This window comes from Zootoca vivipara, chromosome 16 (assembly GCF_965207765.1).
Source record: "Zootoca vivipara chromosome 16, rZooViv2.hap1.1, whole genome shotgun sequence".
In the NCBI taxonomy this organism is placed as follows: Eukaryota; Metazoa; Chordata; class Lepidosauria; order Squamata; family Lacertidae; genus Zootoca; species Zootoca vivipara.
Genome location: NC_142599.1, coordinates 33,678,151 through 33,696,156, shown reverse-complemented (window position 1 = coordinate 33,696,156; position 18,006 = coordinate 33,678,151). Strand labels below are relative to the sequence as shown.

At 50.7% G+C, this 18,006-nt stretch overlaps 1 protein-coding gene across 4 annotated transcripts in view; it reads left to right on the top strand.

The window, feature by feature from the left end:
- The window catches only part of ZBTB7B (zinc finger and BTB domain containing 7B), a 57,825-nt gene that overhangs the window by 20,054 nt on the left and 19,765 nt on the right, over positions 1-18,006 (top strand). The window contains exon 1 of one of the 4 annotated variants that reach the window (XM_035097668.3): positions 6,021-6,205. The exons of the other annotated variants lie outside the window; for them this stretch is intronic. The gene's annotated coding sequence lies outside the window, so the exon portion shown is untranslated. Of the gene's footprint in view, positions 1-6,020; positions 6,206-18,006 lie in introns of those variants that run through there. 4 annotated transcript variants of the gene reach the window in all.

Below are 18,006 nucleotides of genomic sequence, written 5' to 3'. Positions count from 1 at the left end.
ACTTAAAAGGATTCCTCAAAGGCATCAAAGAGAATCTCCCCTAAATGCAGGGTAAAAGGGGAGAGAGACTGTGGTTGTGATTGCCCTGCAGAAAGAAGTTAAGACTAAGAAAGACCTTTCTGTTCCTCGGGAGCCGGCAGCCCAGACAATCCAGTGAGTTGATCAGGATTTATAGTTAAATTCTATTTCTATCTTTATCTCTGGACTTTTTGGAAATTCTTTTTTGGTTTATATACTTTTGAAATGTGAGTTCGAACTTTATTTTTAAGAATGCAGCCAGCTTGTTAAAATGGAGTCGAGAAAATAGACTGCGATTATATTCCACCCCATGTGACAAGTTTTGACCTTGACAGGACTGAACTATGTCAACAAAAAGGTACCCGCCTGAGTTTCAGCGGACTGTTTTGACCTTAATGTGGGAAGCAAGAATAGAACTATGTCAAGAGGAGACACAACGGCAAGTGTTACAGCAACGATTCCAGATGATGATGGCAGAATATGATTTCTTAGAAGATGAAGCTTTTGAAACTGAAGAAGACGAATGTGAGAATGACAATGATGAGGACTGTGATGACTTAACACAAAATGAAGCCCATCACGAAAAAAATGATGATTTTACTCTACAAAAAGTTGGATGGAGTGCCTCCCCTTCGAGGGGGGCACGATTGGACTTACTGGAACTCCAGAATGACCACAGGGAAGAAGGAAAAATTAAGCAGAGAAGAGAAGAAGCTCAGGGGTCTGATATGGAGGCCTGGATGGCAAAAGACTGTAAACAGGGGGTGGGGTGAAGGGAAAGTGAAGTTGTGATTGTAAGGATGGGTTAATAGGACTATAACTGGACTGCTGACTATGGAACTTGCTGGATTGGTGGGGTGGAGCCGGTACTCGGGGGGGGGTGTAAGGTTAGTTTGGGAATAATTATAGGTTTAAAAAGTGAATTGATTCTGGAAAAAGGTGAAAATATGGAGGCCTATAGAGGGGTAAAAATTAGGCACGGGAAGAAAAAATGGGAGTTTGATTTCTCAGTGATTGGACAATAGGCGAAAATGATAATAGTTAGTTTAAAAGTGGTACAAGATATAAAGGTGTATGTTATAAAATATGAACTATGAAATTGTTGAAGATGATAAATAAGGGAGGAAAATCGGGGAAGGGGGGAGGGTGGGGAAGCCCACAAAATATGGTTTAACAATTATGAATTTAACAATTATGATGAATTTTTTTTTGTCTTTTTTCCTTTTTGTCTTTTTTTTTCTTCTCTTTTTTCTCTTTTTCTCTTTTTGTATTTTCTTTTTTTTTTGGTATGACAATAGATGGTTGGATGGATGAACTCCTGCGTACTGCCCTGGTTCACTGGAGCTCCCTGGTGGCAGGGGGGGGCTTCGGGGGCAGGGGAGGGGGAGGAGGACAGAAACCCAATCATAAAATGGACCACTTCTGACTGTTCACCTGCGTGGGATACTTCTGTGGCAGGGGAGGACCCATGGAGGGGGGTGGGAAGAAGGTGGAAAAGGTGTATATGTATGTACCATCTTTTGTAATTTGTAAAATCAATAAAAATTATGTTTAAAAAAAAAAAGAGGAGAGCTGCTATTGAGCTCATGGTCCTCTTTCCGGGCTTCCCAGCGGAGCACCTGCTCGACCTCTGTGAGAACAGGATGCTGGGACTAGACAGGCCCGTGGCCTGATCCTGCTGGGCTCTTTTTAGTCTCTTGCGACCTTCTGCTAACTAGATTTGCAGAAGGCTATGACCAGAGCACCTCCTTTGAGGGGCCCAAACGGAGTCCACTTCCAGTGCCAGGCTGTGAAATGATGTGTTTCTGAGCATGTTCAGAGTTCAAAGGCCGCATCCTGCCTGTCAGGGCGTTTCTCCCAGGCAGCTCTCAACACGAGTACCTTTACGAAATTACCCACCTAGTACTTGCCAGGACAAGGGAAGGAAGATTTTATTTTATTTTATTTTATTTACATCTTCCAACAAAATTTTGATTTGACGAAACCAGACAAGGAGTGTCCTTTGCAGAGCATGTCACAAACCCTGCCACAAACTCTGGAGAGTCACTATCAGTCATTGGTGACAGTCCTGAGGTAGATGGACCAGATTCTGACTCAGTAGAAGGCAACTACCTATGTTCTTTTGAGTAATGGTCAAAACTTCCTAGGTTCCAGTTTAAACCACTCCTTTATGCAAAACCATGAGGACTAGGAACTTCTAATTTGGTAGAGGGAGTTGCTGGAAAGAACATAAGGACAGAGGAAGAGCCCTGCTGGGAAACCGGAGCCTAGTGGCCTTGCATACAGGAGGTCCCGAGTTCAAGTCCCGGCATCTCCAGCTAGGGCTGAGGGTGTGCCCTGCCCGAAACCTTAGACAGTTGCTGCCAGTCTGTGCAGGCAACACTGAGCTCTATGGACCAGTGGCCTGCCTGTTTATAAGGCAGCCCCATCCTGTATCCTAGCCACGTCCGGTGCCAGGCCTCTCTCTCCTTGGCATCTCCCCTGGCGCAGTTCTTTGCCCGCCTTGCCCCATCTGTTCAGGGCACAGCAGGAGGGAAGAAGCCCTTTTCTGCTGGCGCCGTTGCTACCCTGCAGGCTGAGTCAAGCCAGCACTTTCGGGGAGTGACCTGGGTGGGGGCGCGGCTTGGCTCAGCAGGGGCAGCGCCCACCTTGCCGGGCTGCTCGGCAGGGCAGGTTGGGGCACGCTGGCTTGGCTCAGCCCCGGCAGGTGACACAACGCAGCTTGGAGAAGTGGGGCATGAGGCAAGGAAGTAGGGCGAGGATCGAGGCTGGCGGTGGACACCCTTTCTGGGTTGCTGGGGGCAGGTGTCGTAAGGATGGCAGGAGAGGGCCCACCCCCCATGATTCCTGGTGGCTGGTATTCAGAGGCACGTCGTCACTCCTGGCAGCAGAGAAAGAGTATCGGCCATCATGGCTGGCAGCCGTCTGTCTCCCGGAATTTGGCTGCTCCCCTTCTAAAGCCGCCCAAGCGGGTGGCGTTCTCTACACCTTGTGGCAGAGAGTTCCAGAGGGGAATTCTAAGCAGAACCTCCATATTCAAAGGCAGTGTATCTGTGGATAATGGGTGCTGGGGAAGAGAACATGCACAGATAAGAAGAAGTGTGCTCTCGTTCTTGCTTCTTTCTTTCGTTTCCCCCTCTTGCGGTCCATTTTTCCTCCCCAAGGGAGATTTGGGAGGAAAAGGGGTCGCCAGGGTTGTGATTTGAAGCAGGATATTGAGAGATTCCCTCCCTCTTCTTCTCTCCAAAGGTTTGGTTCGACCTTTGTGGAAGGGGGGACGACGACTCTGGGGCATGTGCAGAGTGTACTTTCCACACTGCAACGTGCCCATTTGCTAGCCTCTGTGTGGTTGGTGCTTGATAAAAGTGTCTGTGTGGAGGGGTCATGCTTCCTTGCTTGCCTCCCCCCCCCCTCGCCTACCCTGGTGTTTCACAGGTGGAAATAGGGTCAACGTTGTAAAATCCTTGTCTTGAGATTCTTGTTCAGACCATCTGTATGCCTACCCAGCAAATGTGGCTGAAGGCTCTCTTCCCCTTTCTGTATGCTGTTGACCAGGGATGGGGGAACTGGCAGCCTTCCAGGTGTTTTGCTGGACTACAAATCCCATCATCCCTGACCATTGGCCCGGCTGGCTGGGGGCTGGTGGGAGTCCAAGGACATTGGCCAAACTACAATTCCCAGCATCCCATGCCATTGGCCAGATTGACTGGGGGGGGGGGTGGTTCATGGTAGCTGGAGTCCAAGAACATTGTCAAACTACAACTCCCAGCATCCTTGGGGGCTGATAGGAACTAGAGTCTTCCTGCTAGGCGTAGATTTATCCTGCGATAACCCGTCCTACCCTGTTCAAAAAGCCAAGAGGGTCTTTGCTGCCACCTCCTTGAGGGTTTGAAACAAACCAAAACCGCAATTGTCTGCTGCCGGGACGAGCCCGGGCATTGTGCGATGTGGCTGGCTGTGTGGTGGCGCTCTTTGTTGTGTCTTAACACGCATGTGTCCTGGAGACGAGGCCCGCCCGCTTCTAAGATGTTAACTCTCAGAGAGCCTGGAAAAGCAGGGAGTCACATATAGCAAAATCTGAACAGGGCACACACACACACACCCCAAAAAAACCAGAAAATCATTTTACTTATATATTCATAACATTTAATCTTCCGACCTTCTCCTCCAAGGAGCTCAAAGCAACGTACAGAGTCCCCCCCCCCCACTAACCCTGCGAGGTAGGTTAGGCTGGAAGATGGTGACTGGCCCATGGTGACCCAGTGAGCTTCATGGCCGAGTGCGGACTTGAACCCAGGTGTTTCCCGTCCTTATCGATCTTAACCCCATAGGGAAGAGCTGGGGAGAAGGGTTCAAGGTCAGATGGCTCTACAGTGGTACCGCGGTTTAAGTACACGATTGGTTCTGGAAGTCTGTACTTAACCTGAAGCGAGCTTTCCCGTTGAAAGTAATGGAAAGTGGATTAATCCGTTCCAGACGGGTCCGCGGAGTACTTAAACTGGAAGTACTCAAACCGAAGCATACTTAAACCGAGGTATGACTGCACTTTGAGGATGTCACGCAGATGGCAGCTTTATTTTTGTCACTCTGCAGAGTTGGGTGTGGGGAAGCGGAGGGCCGCATTCTGTTCTGGGCAGCCTCCCAAGGGCCGTGTGTTAGCAGTAGGCAGGGTCAGAGGCAAAAGTGGGAGGGACAGCAAATATAAATTTTGCCTTTGAGCATGGGGCTAATTTCTACACTTGCTCACATGCCTCTCTCTCTCTCTCTCTCTCTCTCTCTCTCTCTCTCTCTCTCTCTCTCTCTCTCTCTCTCTCTCTCTCTCTCCAGGCAAGCAAATAAGGCATGTTTTAGTTGACATTCCTGCATTGCAGGGGGTTGGACTAGATGACCCTGAGGACCCCTTCCAATTCTATGATCAGAGCTGAAAGGCACATTCTGGCCAGGCAGAAACACTCAAGCAGTCAAGCAGTGTGTGAAGCCAGGGGGCAGTAGGGGGGGGTGTTGCCTGAGGAGAGTCCTGAGGGCCAGATAGCGATACCTCGAGGGCCACATTCAACCCCTGAGCCCGGGGCTCCCCACCTCTGAGCTAAGAGGCCTCCGCTGACTTTTGTATGCATGTGTCTGTGAGTTGTACAGCTCGCTGCTTCTGCAGCAGCCTCTGGAGTTGGCTAGCCATTAATGGAACCTCCCACTTCAGAGGCAGTCTACCTCCGAGTGCCAGCTGCTGGGTGCATGCCAGGAGGAGGGCGGCTCTTCCTTTCATTTGCCTAGGCTTGCCAACTTCCGAAACAGCCTCCGCAGCTGTGGCTTTTTTGGGAACAGGATGATCTGTAGCCATGGGCAGGCATTTGTGCTTTGATCCATGCGCTTTGGGATGCCACGCCGTCTCTCTCACACACTGATTTCCACAGATTGGAGCACAGGAGCTGCCCAAGCCATGCCTTCCAGGACAGTTGGCAACCCTGCTTTGGGTTTCTACCGATGGAGCACAGAGTCTACTAGGAGCTTGTGTGCGCGTGTGAATGCCAAAGGACTGAGGAACCTCCGCCTCGCTTTTCTTACAAGCTTTTCTCAATTATCTGCTTGCTGATCAGCCCCAGGTAGCTTCTGTGCTCACCACAACTGCTTCTCCCGCACCTGGGTGGGTGAGTGGGTTTAGAGGCGAGGCCTTCGAACCGGTGCGACTTCCCAATAAATGTCACAAGCCACCATTTCACATTTTCAGAGGCTTCCGGCTTCCGAGTGGTCCCTGCACCTCTTGCCTCGCGTCCCAACGACCCTGCGAGGCAGGCACGTGGCGTTATCTCCCCCCACCCCAATAGGGCGAGTGGGAAACGGCAAGGCCTGCGAGGGATGCGTGTGGCGAGATTCGAACCGGGGACTGCTTCCTGACTTGTAGCCTTTGCCGCAACTTGGCTGGCTGCTTGCTGGTGGTGATTGGTGTTTTTTCCCCCAGGTGGGTGTCTTTCCGGGGAGCAGGGAGAAAGCAGGGTGAATCCCCCCTGCCGGGCTCTCTGTTCGAGGCTGGAGAGCGTGGCAAAGGGTTAAGAAGATTCGAGGGTGGGGTGCTCCCAACCTGGGGTGTGGGCGTTGCCTCCTGTTTGAGGTGGGATCCTGCCTGCCTGCCTGCCTTGCTCAGAACTGTTTGCTCCTTCGAGAGAGTGAGAGAGAGAGGAGGAGGATAGAGGTAAGTGGGGAGGAGTAATCCCCAGGGGTGGCTGTGGGGTGTGTTTGGGCGAGGGGAGCTTGGAGAACAGTGCTGGGGCGCTCGGGGTGCCAGCCCTCCCGAGATCAGCCTTTGAGGCTGCCAGAAATGTGTGCCCGCCTGGCAGGGTTCTCTGGAGACGTTCCAGAAACAAGCAGAGCTAGTCGAAGGCCCTGCAAAAGTGTCGGGAGACTGCAATTTTAGCCCTTTCTGGAAGCTATAGGTGCTGGGTTCAGGTGGTGGCAAAGGGGGGGGTGGGCCTCTCCCTGCCGCATGCTACCCTCTTGTTGCGGCAGCTTGGCAAGGGGTTTCTGCCCCCCCAACTGTGGAGCCTGGCTGTTTGGAGGTGAAGGTAGAGCATTTAAACTGGCTCTGTTTTTACGTTCCGAAGATGATGAAATTGTGTGTGTATTTCAGGATCAAACATAACCTAGGCAAGTTGCTGTTTTTTGCATCCTTTAACCGCCCCGTCGTATGTATCCTAGCCCCCCCCCTCACGTTTCCACCGCTTGCTTATGGGTCTCTGCGGTTTCCCCTCCCCATTTCGTAATATATGATTTCCGCCTGGGTAATTTTCCAAAATGTGACAATTGCCGCATCCCCTTGGAATTCTCCCCCCACACCCCAGATCGAGTGGGGTGTGTGTGTGTGTTGTGCCCCCTCTGTGGGGTGCTTTCCCTTCCTCGGTCTCCTGCTGCCGGAGGATCCCTTCCGTAACTGGGATCCACCGTCTCCTTCTGTAATTGAAATTTGGCACAAACTGATTCACCCTTGGAGAGGCGTTGGTGGGAGGGGAGGAAGAATGAGCTCTGGCAGGACTTTCATATCTCCGGTGTTGTGGCACAGGTTTTGCTTGCTTGCTTCCTTGAAATCCTCTGGATTTAGTTTGACACATCAACCATGCTTCTAGTCCTCTGTGTGTGTGTGTGTGTGTGTTTGCGGGGGAGAAACTGCAGAGGTCTGTGAAAAGCTTTTCCGGCAAAAGCAGGGAAGGTGCCATTGTCATGTTTTGCGAGGGGAACTCCGCTTTCTGTAGTTCAGTTTCCTTCTTTCTTTATTAAATGGCAAGTTGGCAGATTTTTTTTTTTTACATATACGTAGATTCTACCAGCAAAGTTACTTCAACATAAACCCGTTTTACACAACTCCCGTATTTCTGTTTCAATTCGTCCTGTTCATCTCCAGTTTCCCACTCCCAAACTCTCCCTGCCCACCTCCCAACCAAAAAAGTGACCTCAAAAACTTATGAAGGGCAAGCAGATTGCTATTGGGATGGATGAGTCCAAGTTCAGAATTTTCGTATTATTATATTAAATTTATTACCGACCACCGCCAGCAAGCAGCCAGCCCTTCACCGGCAGGTCCCAGGGGATGTTATGACGATTTCAAATCTGGTATTAAAAATAGTTTGAACCGATTATAGTCTCAGGAACAGGGTGGGCCCTGAAAGCACACATCTCAGATGTTGTAGGCCAGAGTAGAATCATAGAATTGTGGAGTTGGAAGAGAGACACCAAGGGACAGCTAGTCCAACCCCCTTTAGCATCCCCAGAAAGCTGTGCAGTGGAGAAGCCAGGCTTATCTCTGTGGAGAGGGAGTCCCACAACTGAGGGGCTGCCACGGAAAAGGCCCTCTCCTTTGCCACTGCCACCCCAAACATCTCAGGGAGGTGGAACTACCAAGGTGCCCCCCCCCAAGGAGGGTCTGTAGGGAAGGAGGAGGCCTCTCAGATATTTGGAGCCTAAGTCACCTAGGCCTTTGGGTGCTGGCTTGAATCGGGCCCGGAAACTGAAATTTTCCAGACGCAGTTGAAATCGGGCCTTAAACGGGCAGTCAGTGCTGATTTCCGCATCTATGCAAAGATGTTTTGACAACTCGTCACGAGATGCTGCTGGGAAATGATGTGAAACCCATCCTAGGTTGAAGTTAGGTCTCCTTGTCCAGGAAAGTAGTTACTAATTCTGCTGCCCCACTGTGGTTTGCAGGTTGGGAGCGCCTTTGTAGTGCTCAGGGGACCAATCCTGTTTTTACCACTCTGAGCACCTGGAAGTGTGCAATGTTGCAAAGCTTGGGAGGAGGACGAGGAGGAACGCTGCAAAAGGATGTCGGTTTTTATTTTCTCAAAAGAGGCTTTGTCAGAGTGTAGGAAGCTGCCTTGTGCAGAATCGGGTCCTCGGTCCGTCAAGCTCAGTCTTGTGATTGCTGATGGGGCAGCTGTGTACCTGTCCTTACCTGTAATAAAGGTAAAGGTAAAGGGACCCCGGACTATTAGGTCCAGTCGTGACCGACTCTGGGGTTGCGTGCTCATCTCGCATTATTGGCCGAGGGAGCCGGCGTACAGCTTCCAGGTCATGTGGCCAGCATGACAAAGCAGCCGCTTCTGGCAAACCAGAGCAGCACACAGAAACGCCGTTTACCTTCCCGCGGTAGCGGTTCCTATTTATCTACTTGCATTTTGACGTGCTTTCGAACTGCTAGGTTGGCAGGAGCTGGGACCAAGCAACGGGAGCTCACCCCGTCACAGGGATTCGAACCGCCGACCTTCTGATCAGCAAGCCCTAGGCTCAGTGGTTTAACCACAGCGCCACCTGGGACCTGTAGCCAGCAACAAATGATTCATTTTGTCCAGTCCTCCTTTAAGGCCATCCAAGACAGTGGCCACTGTTGCCGCTTTGATCCCTGTCTGGGACAGCTGCATATTCCTGTATTGCAGAGGGTTGGACGAGATGATGCTCTACAATTCTCTGATTCTACGTGGAGGTTTCTGGGTACCAGGTTTGGCGACCGCAGTTTAGGAACCTCTGCCTTGAGTACCAAGTACCTCCATATTGAGTACCAATTCCATTTCCACCTGTTGTGCTTTTCTCCTCCTTGCTTATTGGGACGAGCGAATTGTTGTAAGAGCAAGCTACAGCCAAGCGATGTAATTGAGATCACGGAGTCATAGCGCTGGAAGAGGGACCCCCATGGGTCATCTAGTCCAACCCCCTCTGCGAGTGGACATACTGCTGTGGCGACCGCAACCTAGATTCAAGGTGCCATTTGGCACCTAGCTTACATACCCGAGTTTCTAACACTAAACCTGAGCAACTGGTATTCAGAGGCACATCACTGCCTCCAACAGAGGAGGGGAAACACAGCTGTTGTTGCTTGCAGCCATCAGTGGCCTTTGCTTCCATGGATTTGTCTGACCCCCCTTTTAATGCCATCCAAGTTAGTGGCTATTGCTTACTTCCAGTGGGAGCAAGCTCAGAGCCTTTCGATAGACTACTCTGCATGCTCCCCCTCTTCCAAATTTCTCCCTCTCTTACCAAAGACCCAGGAACCCATTTGCAATGGATTGGTGCCCCCGATGAGATATTCGTGCCGTCACAGGTAGCAACAGGGAAACACCTGAGTCGTTCACCGTGTGAGAAGCTGGGGTGAAGCACCCGGGAAAGTTTGGACAGGAATAGGAAACTTGGCGGGTCCTGCAATCCCCAAATATTAGCTGTGTGGGCCTGTGTGTGCTTTCGCCCAGTCATTTCCAAACTCGTGTGTTGCAAAATTGCTTCAAGAAGTGACACCCGTGCATTGAGGGGGAACACAGGAAGCTGCAATATAGCGAGTCCATCTAGCACAGGATTCACTGCACTGACTGGCAGCAGCTCTCTAGGATTTCAGGCAGCCCTACCTGGAGACGCAGTTGGGGGTTGAACCTGGGACCTTCTGCTTGCAAGGCTCTACACCACTGAGCTATGGCACTTCTCCCAAAGGAGGAAGAAGAGGGAGGCCTGTTGTGTCTCTGCATGAGGTTGTGGTTCCGCAAGCTCTCCCATTAGGACCAGGCGATGTATCGCTATACAGTGGTGCCTTGGTTGTCAAACTTAATCCGTTCTGGGAGTCCGTTCGACTCCCGAAACGGTATGAAAATCAAGGTGTAGCTTCGGAAGCCACGTCGGACATTCGGCTTCTGAAAAATGTTCGCAAACCAGAACACTCACTTCTGGGTTTAAGGCATTCGGGAGCCGATTTGTTCGGGAGCCAAGCCGTTCGACAACGAAGATACCACTGTATCGTCCGAAACTGATTTGAAGTCCATATTGTGATACCAGTATTGTAGTTTTTGACCTTGCAATATATTGTGAATCAAGACATGTGCGTGTGCTTTGCAAAAAGCCACAATGTGGGGCAAACCATGAAGCTTAGCTCCATCCTTATTTCAGGCATTGTGATATATCAGTATATTGCGATGTTTAGCTGGTGATATATCACGGAGTTGAAAACCAGATACCATCCAGCCCTCCAGAGCATTATGACCTTACCTTAACCCTTGCCTGCCCCTTACTGTATGAGTCGCTGTCCTCAGCCTCCCTCTTTCTCCCTGGTGCGCCCAGAACCCACTGACATGGGCTCCTTCGACAGATGATCATATTGTTTCTTTCACCATTTAAAAACTGAGCTTTCTCATGGGCAGAATTCAATGCACCTTGGCTACTGGGAGTTTCGGCTTACTGGGTTTTTGGAATTTGGCAACATGCGCTGTCTCTGTGCGCCACCATCTCCTTGGGAGGACCAGGTCAAAGTGGCTTACATAGTCCCCACCACCACCACTTTTTCATCCTCACAACAACCTTGCGAGGTAGGTGAGCCTCAGAGATAACGGACCGAGGTCACCTAGTGAGATTTGTGGCCAGGTGGGGGAGGCGTTCAACTCAAACCCCGCCAGTCTTGGTCCAACCCTCTAGCCACTACACCGCACTGCCTCCTGTGGGGAGGGGAGGGAGAGAAGCTACGCTTGCATTTTGCCAGCTGGCGTGTTACGAGGTTGCGACTGGAAAGGAAATAGAATAGCGATCTCTGTCTCACTTGGAGACCGAAACAGAAGCACCCTTGGCTTCCGTTGTCTCGGAAAGTAGCACTTCAAAGCATCAGCAAACACAGCGATGGCAATGAAAGGAACTTTTATCTAATTTTATTTTATTTATTTTTTTAAAAATAGACAATCCAAATAGTCAGTGTGGGGTTTTATTTTATTTTTTTTATTCTAAAAAAACCAAAACAAAACCCAGAGACTGTCTCCTAAAGAAATAACTGTCGTCCTTATTCAGGATGCTTTCAGACCTTGTTGGACCACAGCTGCCATCCATCGGCAGCCAGCCAGACCAATAGCCAGGGGGGATGAAGTTCGGGGGAATCTAGAGGGCTACAGGTCCTCCACCCCAGCCTTGGACACATGGCCCAGCCAATCAGGCATTTACAGAGCTGTAAAGCAAGGTTGGGGAAGCTGGGGGAATCAAATGTCATTGGACCACAGCTCCCATCAACCCCAGTCAGCATGGCCAATGGTCAGGAGGGGGATGGGAGATGAAATTCGGAAAAATCTAGCAGGTCCCACACAGCTTCCCTCTTCTCAGGCTGTGAGAAGTGGGGTCCTACAGGTCCTGGAAGTGAGGAATCGGGGGCAGGAGGAGGGGTAGAGTGGGAAGAAGGCGGAAGGAGAGAGAAACAGAAGCCTTATCTCTCTCTTTTGTTCTCCCAAATTCATGGAGGATAAGGCTCTCGACTGGCTACTTAGCTATGCTCCGCCTCCACAGCTAGAGGCAGCAATGTGTGGTGTAGTTAAACTGCGGAACTCCCTGCCGCAGGAGGCAGCGATGGGCACCATCTTGGATGGCTTTAAACCAGGGTTAGACAAATTCTCGGAGGTGAACGCTACCCATGGCTGCTAGCCATGGTGGCTGCGCTCTGCAGCCACAGCAGGACGCAGTGATGCTTCTGAGTACCGACCTGGAAACTACAAGAGGAGAGGGTTGCTCCCGGGCACAGGTCCTGCTTTCTGGTTCCCCAGTGGTTGGCCACTCGAGAAAACAGGAGGCTGGACTAGATAGGCTATTGGCGTTCTTGAGACGCTGAGGACTAGCCTCATGCACTGGGGCCTTGCAACACAGAAACTTGCTTTCTTCTACTTTCAGCGCCTGATCTGTTTCGGACCTGATTCAAACACACACCCCTCCGCTAGACAAACTAAACAGGCTCTCTCTTTCTCTCTCTCTCTCTCTCTCTCTTGGCTTGCTGGCTGCCCCTCTCCAAGTCTAAGCCAGCGCTCCTCTTCCTGCAAGCTGCAACAACTGTGCTACTGGACAATTTTTTAATATGTTCCTGAAGTGTATGACTATTTCAGTCTCTCTCTCTCCCCCCCTTCCTTAAAGAGACCACGTTGTTTAGGGGCTGGGAATCCTCCCACCCATCTTGAGACACTCCCTTCCCCTGGGAACTCGCTAGCAGCAAAGTCACATCAGGGCGGCTGTGTGGTTTTGCCTTGTGTTGTGTGTGTGTGTTTTATGGTACGAAAGCCTTGCTATCTCCCGCTTGCTCCCAGCTCTCTGGCAGGCGGGTTCCTTTCCTTGCCAGGGTCCTCCTGACCCAGGGGAGAGGCGCTGCGTGTACCGGGGGCCGTTCCCAGGACCTGTTTGGGCACGTCCCCTTCCCACCCATCGCCTGCCTGGCACCACTCGGGAGCTGGCGCAAAGGGCCCCCCCCTTCCGTCCTTCGGGGCCGGCTTGCAACAGAGGGATTAATGGGCGTTGGGCAGGGAAAAGTACACCCGGTTCCTGAGGCTGCCTGCCAGTGCCCAGGTGTTCCCACCCTTGTCTTCCCTGCCCTGCAGTCCGCTTCCTTGACTTAGGCAGATGAGAGTATCCTGACGCCCACAGCCGGAGCCCAGCGCCACACCCAAGTTGGGAATTTCTGATAAGAGGAGCCTGGTTATCCGAATCAGGCCATTGACCCATCTGGTCGGTCCTCCTGTTCTCTAGATGCCCCATTGGGAAATGGTTGAGTTAGCCCAGGCATCCCCAAACTGCGGCCCTCCAGATGTTTTGGCCTACAACTCCCATGATCCTTAGCTAACAGGACCAGTGGCTGGGGAAGATGGGAATTGTAGTCCAAAACATCTGGAGGGCCGAAGTTTGGGGATGCCTGAGTTAGCCTGACACGAGACCTCTTTTCAATTTTATTTTCCCTGTGCTCAAGCAGAGCTGGATTAACCATTAAGCAAAATAAACTTGGTGGTTGTGGACTCTCCTTCCTTGGAGGTTTTTTATGCAGAGGTTAGATGGCCATCTGTTGTGGATGTTTTAGCTGAAGATTCCTGCATTGCAGGGGGGTTGGACTAGATTCCCCTGGGGGTCCCCTTCCAACTCTCCAATTCTGTGATTCTAAGCATGTGCTTAGGGCAGCACAATTTTTCCCTATTTTAATCAAATTAATGGTCACAAACTGCTCAGCTGAATATTCATTTTCTCAGTTGAAGTATACAAAAAAAATCGCAACAGAACAACTTTGCGGCAAAGCGGGCTCGGGTGCCTTATCTCCACTAAGTATTGAAGCAGATGGTCTACATAAGGATCTGATCAAAGACTTTTCAATTAGAAAAAGGAGGAAGGTTTTCCAGATGTACATAAAGTTGGAAGTATACAGAAACAAACATTGTTTTCCATCTTGCTGTAGGTTTTGTTTTGTTTCGAAAAATAAAATTTTGTTCTACGGTTTATTATTATTTATAGTTTGAATTGGATATATATGGGGGGCACCCAATTATTTTAAGTGCTTAGGGGCCTCAATAGGTCCTAATTTGGCTCGAGTCTCCTCCTTCCCCCTCCCTGCTTTTGGGATGGGGTGGGGTTCAACCCAGGAGAGAGCTACCTGTGCTATCCTCCTCCAGGTGTGCTAGATGGGTTGGATCCAGCGGGCTCTTTTCACATTGCAGGACTTCAACTCCCATTAGCTCGCACCAGGCAGCACCAATATGACCAGGGATGATAGGAGTTGTAGTCCAGCAACATCTAAGGCCCGCAGATCCTGCACCTCTGCTTTTTAAGCTTCCTAGGAATCTGCCTTGATCCCGCTCAGACTCTTGGTTCATCAGGCCCAGTTCTGTTTGGGGGCAACTCTCTCTGGCAGAAAAGGGCTGTTCCGTCTCGTTCCCTCTCGCTTGTGGGTTTCCCAGAGGGGCATCTGGTTGGCCACTGTGCGAGGGCTGCAAGGGCTTTGGCCTTACTCAACTGGGCAGAGCCTGTGGCAGCTGGGTGCGCTAGGGAGGAAGAGGGCGATGCAGAACAGCAACTCATGCTGAGCAGCAGCAGGCAGCCTCCTGTAAGAGGCAGGCCAGGCTCTGGAGTCGAGGCATGGCAGGATCAGATGGGAGAAGGTGGAACAGCAAACTCATGCAGAGACACAAAAGGGCCCCCTCCTCTTCCTGTAGCTCAGTGGTCGATCTTTTAATGCGGAAGGTTCAAACCCCAGTTGCATCTCCCGGTAGGGCTGGGAGAGAGAGACTCCCTGCCTGAAATCCTAGAGAGCTGCTGCCAGTCAGTGTAGCGAATCCTGCGCTAGGCTGACACCGTAGATGGCGGCTTCCTGTTTAGCCTGGGTATGTTTAGCCTGGAGAAGAGAAGGTTAAGGGGTGATATGATAGCCATGTTCAAATATATAAAAGGATGTCATATAGAAGAGGGAGAAAGGTTGTTTTCTGCTGCTCCAGAGAAGCGGACACGGAGCAATGGATTCAAACTACAAGAAAGAAGCTTCCACCTAAACATTAGGAAGAACTTCCTGACAGTAAGAGCTGTTCGGCAGTGGAATTTGCTACCAAGGAGTGTGGTGGAGTCTCCTTCATTGGAGGTCTTTAAGCAGAGGCTTGACAGGCATATGTCAAGAATGCTTTGATGGTGTTTCCTGCTCGGCAGGGGGTTGGACTGGATGGCCCTTGTGGTCTCTTCCAACTCTATGATTCTATGATTCCTGCGTTCCTCCTCAATGCATAGGCGTTGCTTCTTGGGGCAATTTTGCATCACACAGGTTTGGAAATGACTAATGGACACATACAGCTATTAACTCGCACAGCTAATATTTGGGGATTGCAGGAGCTACTGGGTTGCCTTTTGTTGCCCAGTCTTTTCCTGGGCGCTTCACTGCGGCTTCTCGCAACACAGGTGTTTCTAAGACGCTCCCTGAGACGCCTTGGGGACAGCGATCAAAGGTGCTCTTGGGTCTTTGGTTTGGGAGGGAGACATTTGGAAGAGGGGCAGTGTGCCATCTTACACAAAGCTTCCTATTTGGCTGCGGGGTCAAGTCCGGGTTTCAGGAGGCAAAACGTCCGAGAACTAGGCTGCTCAGCTTCCAAGGTACGACTGTACTGGAGACCCACTGCAAGTCAGGGTAGCCCACAGACGGGGAACCTGTTCCTGACTCCCAGCTCCCCCAACCCCAGCCACAACCTCTAGCTGTGGGCTAGAGAAGCACAGAAACCTGGGTTCAAATCCATAAAGGGTATTGGTTTTGGGTGACCTTGGGCTGGACAGTATCTCTCAGGCTTGCCTACCTTGCAGGGCTGTTTGGAGGAAAGGCTATAGACATTCCCTTTGGGTGAAGCTTAAGACAGGGACGTAATGCACGTGTCTAACCGTCCCGCTCGACTTAAGGAATGTTTTTCTTTTTCTGACAGCTGTCCCTTTTATGCTTTTGCCATGAATACTTCACTTCTTCAGCTTTCAGCTCCCATCCCTTGAGCCAGAAGCGAAGTCTCTCTTGAGTTTCTTAAGCCAGTCAGGCCCTTGAGCATGTCTAAGCAGCCGACCCAACCCCCCACCAGCAAAGGCGCTTTGAAATCCCAAACTTGTACTGCGGCTGCATCTTAATTTCCTAATGTCCAGCACCCGGAGCTGCCTGCTTGAGTTGGTGAACATTTGGCAAACGTGTCTCTTCTGTAATAAGTCGAACCCCATCGGTTCTGTGAGGTGTTGTTTCGTTTTAAGTTAAAAGGGAGACTTTTGCTTTTTGGCCATCTTATTTTGCATCCCATCGTAGGAGAAGTTGGATCACGTCATGTCGACGACGTCTGTGATGTGCCGATTGGCTAGGATGCCTGAGGTCACGCCCACAACATACATCGAAAACACACCTCTACCACTTCAGCAATCATGGCTTCCACCCCACCAAAGAATCCTGGGATCTGTAGTTTTCCCACCACAGCGCTACAAACCACAGTTCCCAGAATCCTTTGCAGGAAGCCATGCACTTTAAATGCAGTGGTGTGACCTGACTCCCCCTGGGAGTCCCGTGTCGACAGGCCTGAGCTAGATGGGGAAGCGGTCTAGACGACTCAGCGTAAGGCAGCTTCATGTGTTCCTATTCAAATCTATCTTCTAGAATCATGAGGACCAGAACCTTAGCTTATTTCTAAGGGAAAGGCCATGACTCAGTGGTAGGAGAAGGCCCTACATTCAATCCTCAGCATCTCCCAAGTAGGTCTGGGAGTCTCCTATCTGATACCCTGGAGAGTCTGTGTTGACAATCGTAGAATCGCAGAGTTGGAAGGGATCCCCGAGGGTCATCTAGTCCAACCCCCTGCAATGCAGGAACGCACTTGTCTTAGCAATAGCAACAAGAAACACTGTTCTCTCCCCCTCTCTATTATATTGCTGAAATAAATCAAATAAAGAAATATGGGTGGATTGGGCAAGGAAACCAGGATTTTTGTGTGTGGAAGGACTGTGAGTTCCACAGCCGGACAAGCGCAGAATTATTTCAGTTCTAAGCATATACGCTTGGCTTCAGTTAGTGGATTTGAAACTCAAAACTAAGGAGATCCTGCAAGTCTGAAGTTGTGTGGATGTACAACAAGTGTACAACAGGCAGCAGGGCGCATGGCTTACAAAGACCCCTGGGTGTGAGAACCAGGAATTTTATAACCGCACAAGGCTTTGTTGTCTCAGGACACTCAGATCCTTTGGTGCTGCTTTAGGATTGAAATTGTTCAATTGTTTGGATGTGTGTGTGCCCTCCGTTACGACATGAAGATGATTAATTGCAAGATGCTTTGGAGAGTTCAAAGCTCTCTCTCTGAACTTATCTGGCCAATCTTGGCTGCAGCCCTGTGAGGTAGGCTGGCGTGGCTGTCCCCTTTATGGGGCGGCGGAGACCAAGAACAGGGCAGCTTTGCCCCCGGGCCGTGTCATGCGTTGGCTGGTGTGAGATTCGAATCTTAAGACTATCCAACTCGCACCCGAGACTTGAGATCGCTTCCACGCTCGGTGCTTTGCTTCTGCCTTAATTAACTTCTCCATACTTGCAGAGTGCTAAATGGGAACATTCGGCAACAAAAGCTTTGGTTTTTGCGAAGCTTCTTCTTTGCATTAAATTTGGCTCAGATGTGTGCGTTTGCCATTGCCTCTTGAGGACTAGCGGCTTAAGGAGCCGGATTTGCTAAATATCCAATGCGGCTCCAGTAAATCCCAGGTAGGCAACTGGAGCAAAAAAAACAACCCTGAAAACCCAACACAATTCCAAGCTGGACTGAAAAATGCGCAAATTTTTAAACCCTTGACCCCGCCCCTTGTCCCATCTGGCTCCGCCTCTGATCCTCCATGACCTGCCAAATCCCTCTAGGCTCCACCCCCACCATGCCTGGTATTCCACCCTAGCTGAAAAGTCTCCTAGGCCCCGCCTCCACCCCACCAAGCCCCGCCTTCCCATCCAGGCTCCGCCCCTTGCACGTTGCTGTTACTTCTGCCGTCTGCTGGTTCTGATGCCCAGGAGGGCCGTCACAAATGCAAAGGGGAACCTCAGGGCTTAAGCGTCTCTTTTTCAAGAGTCACGCACTTCGGGGGAATTCTAGCTGAGGCAGCTTTTCTCTAACCCCTGTGCGGCAAACGGCACTTTCCAAATTCCCCCTTCGCTGCATTCATCCTTTTTTTTCTTTCCCCCAGCTTTTGCATCTGGTCGCCCTTCATATTCAGCGC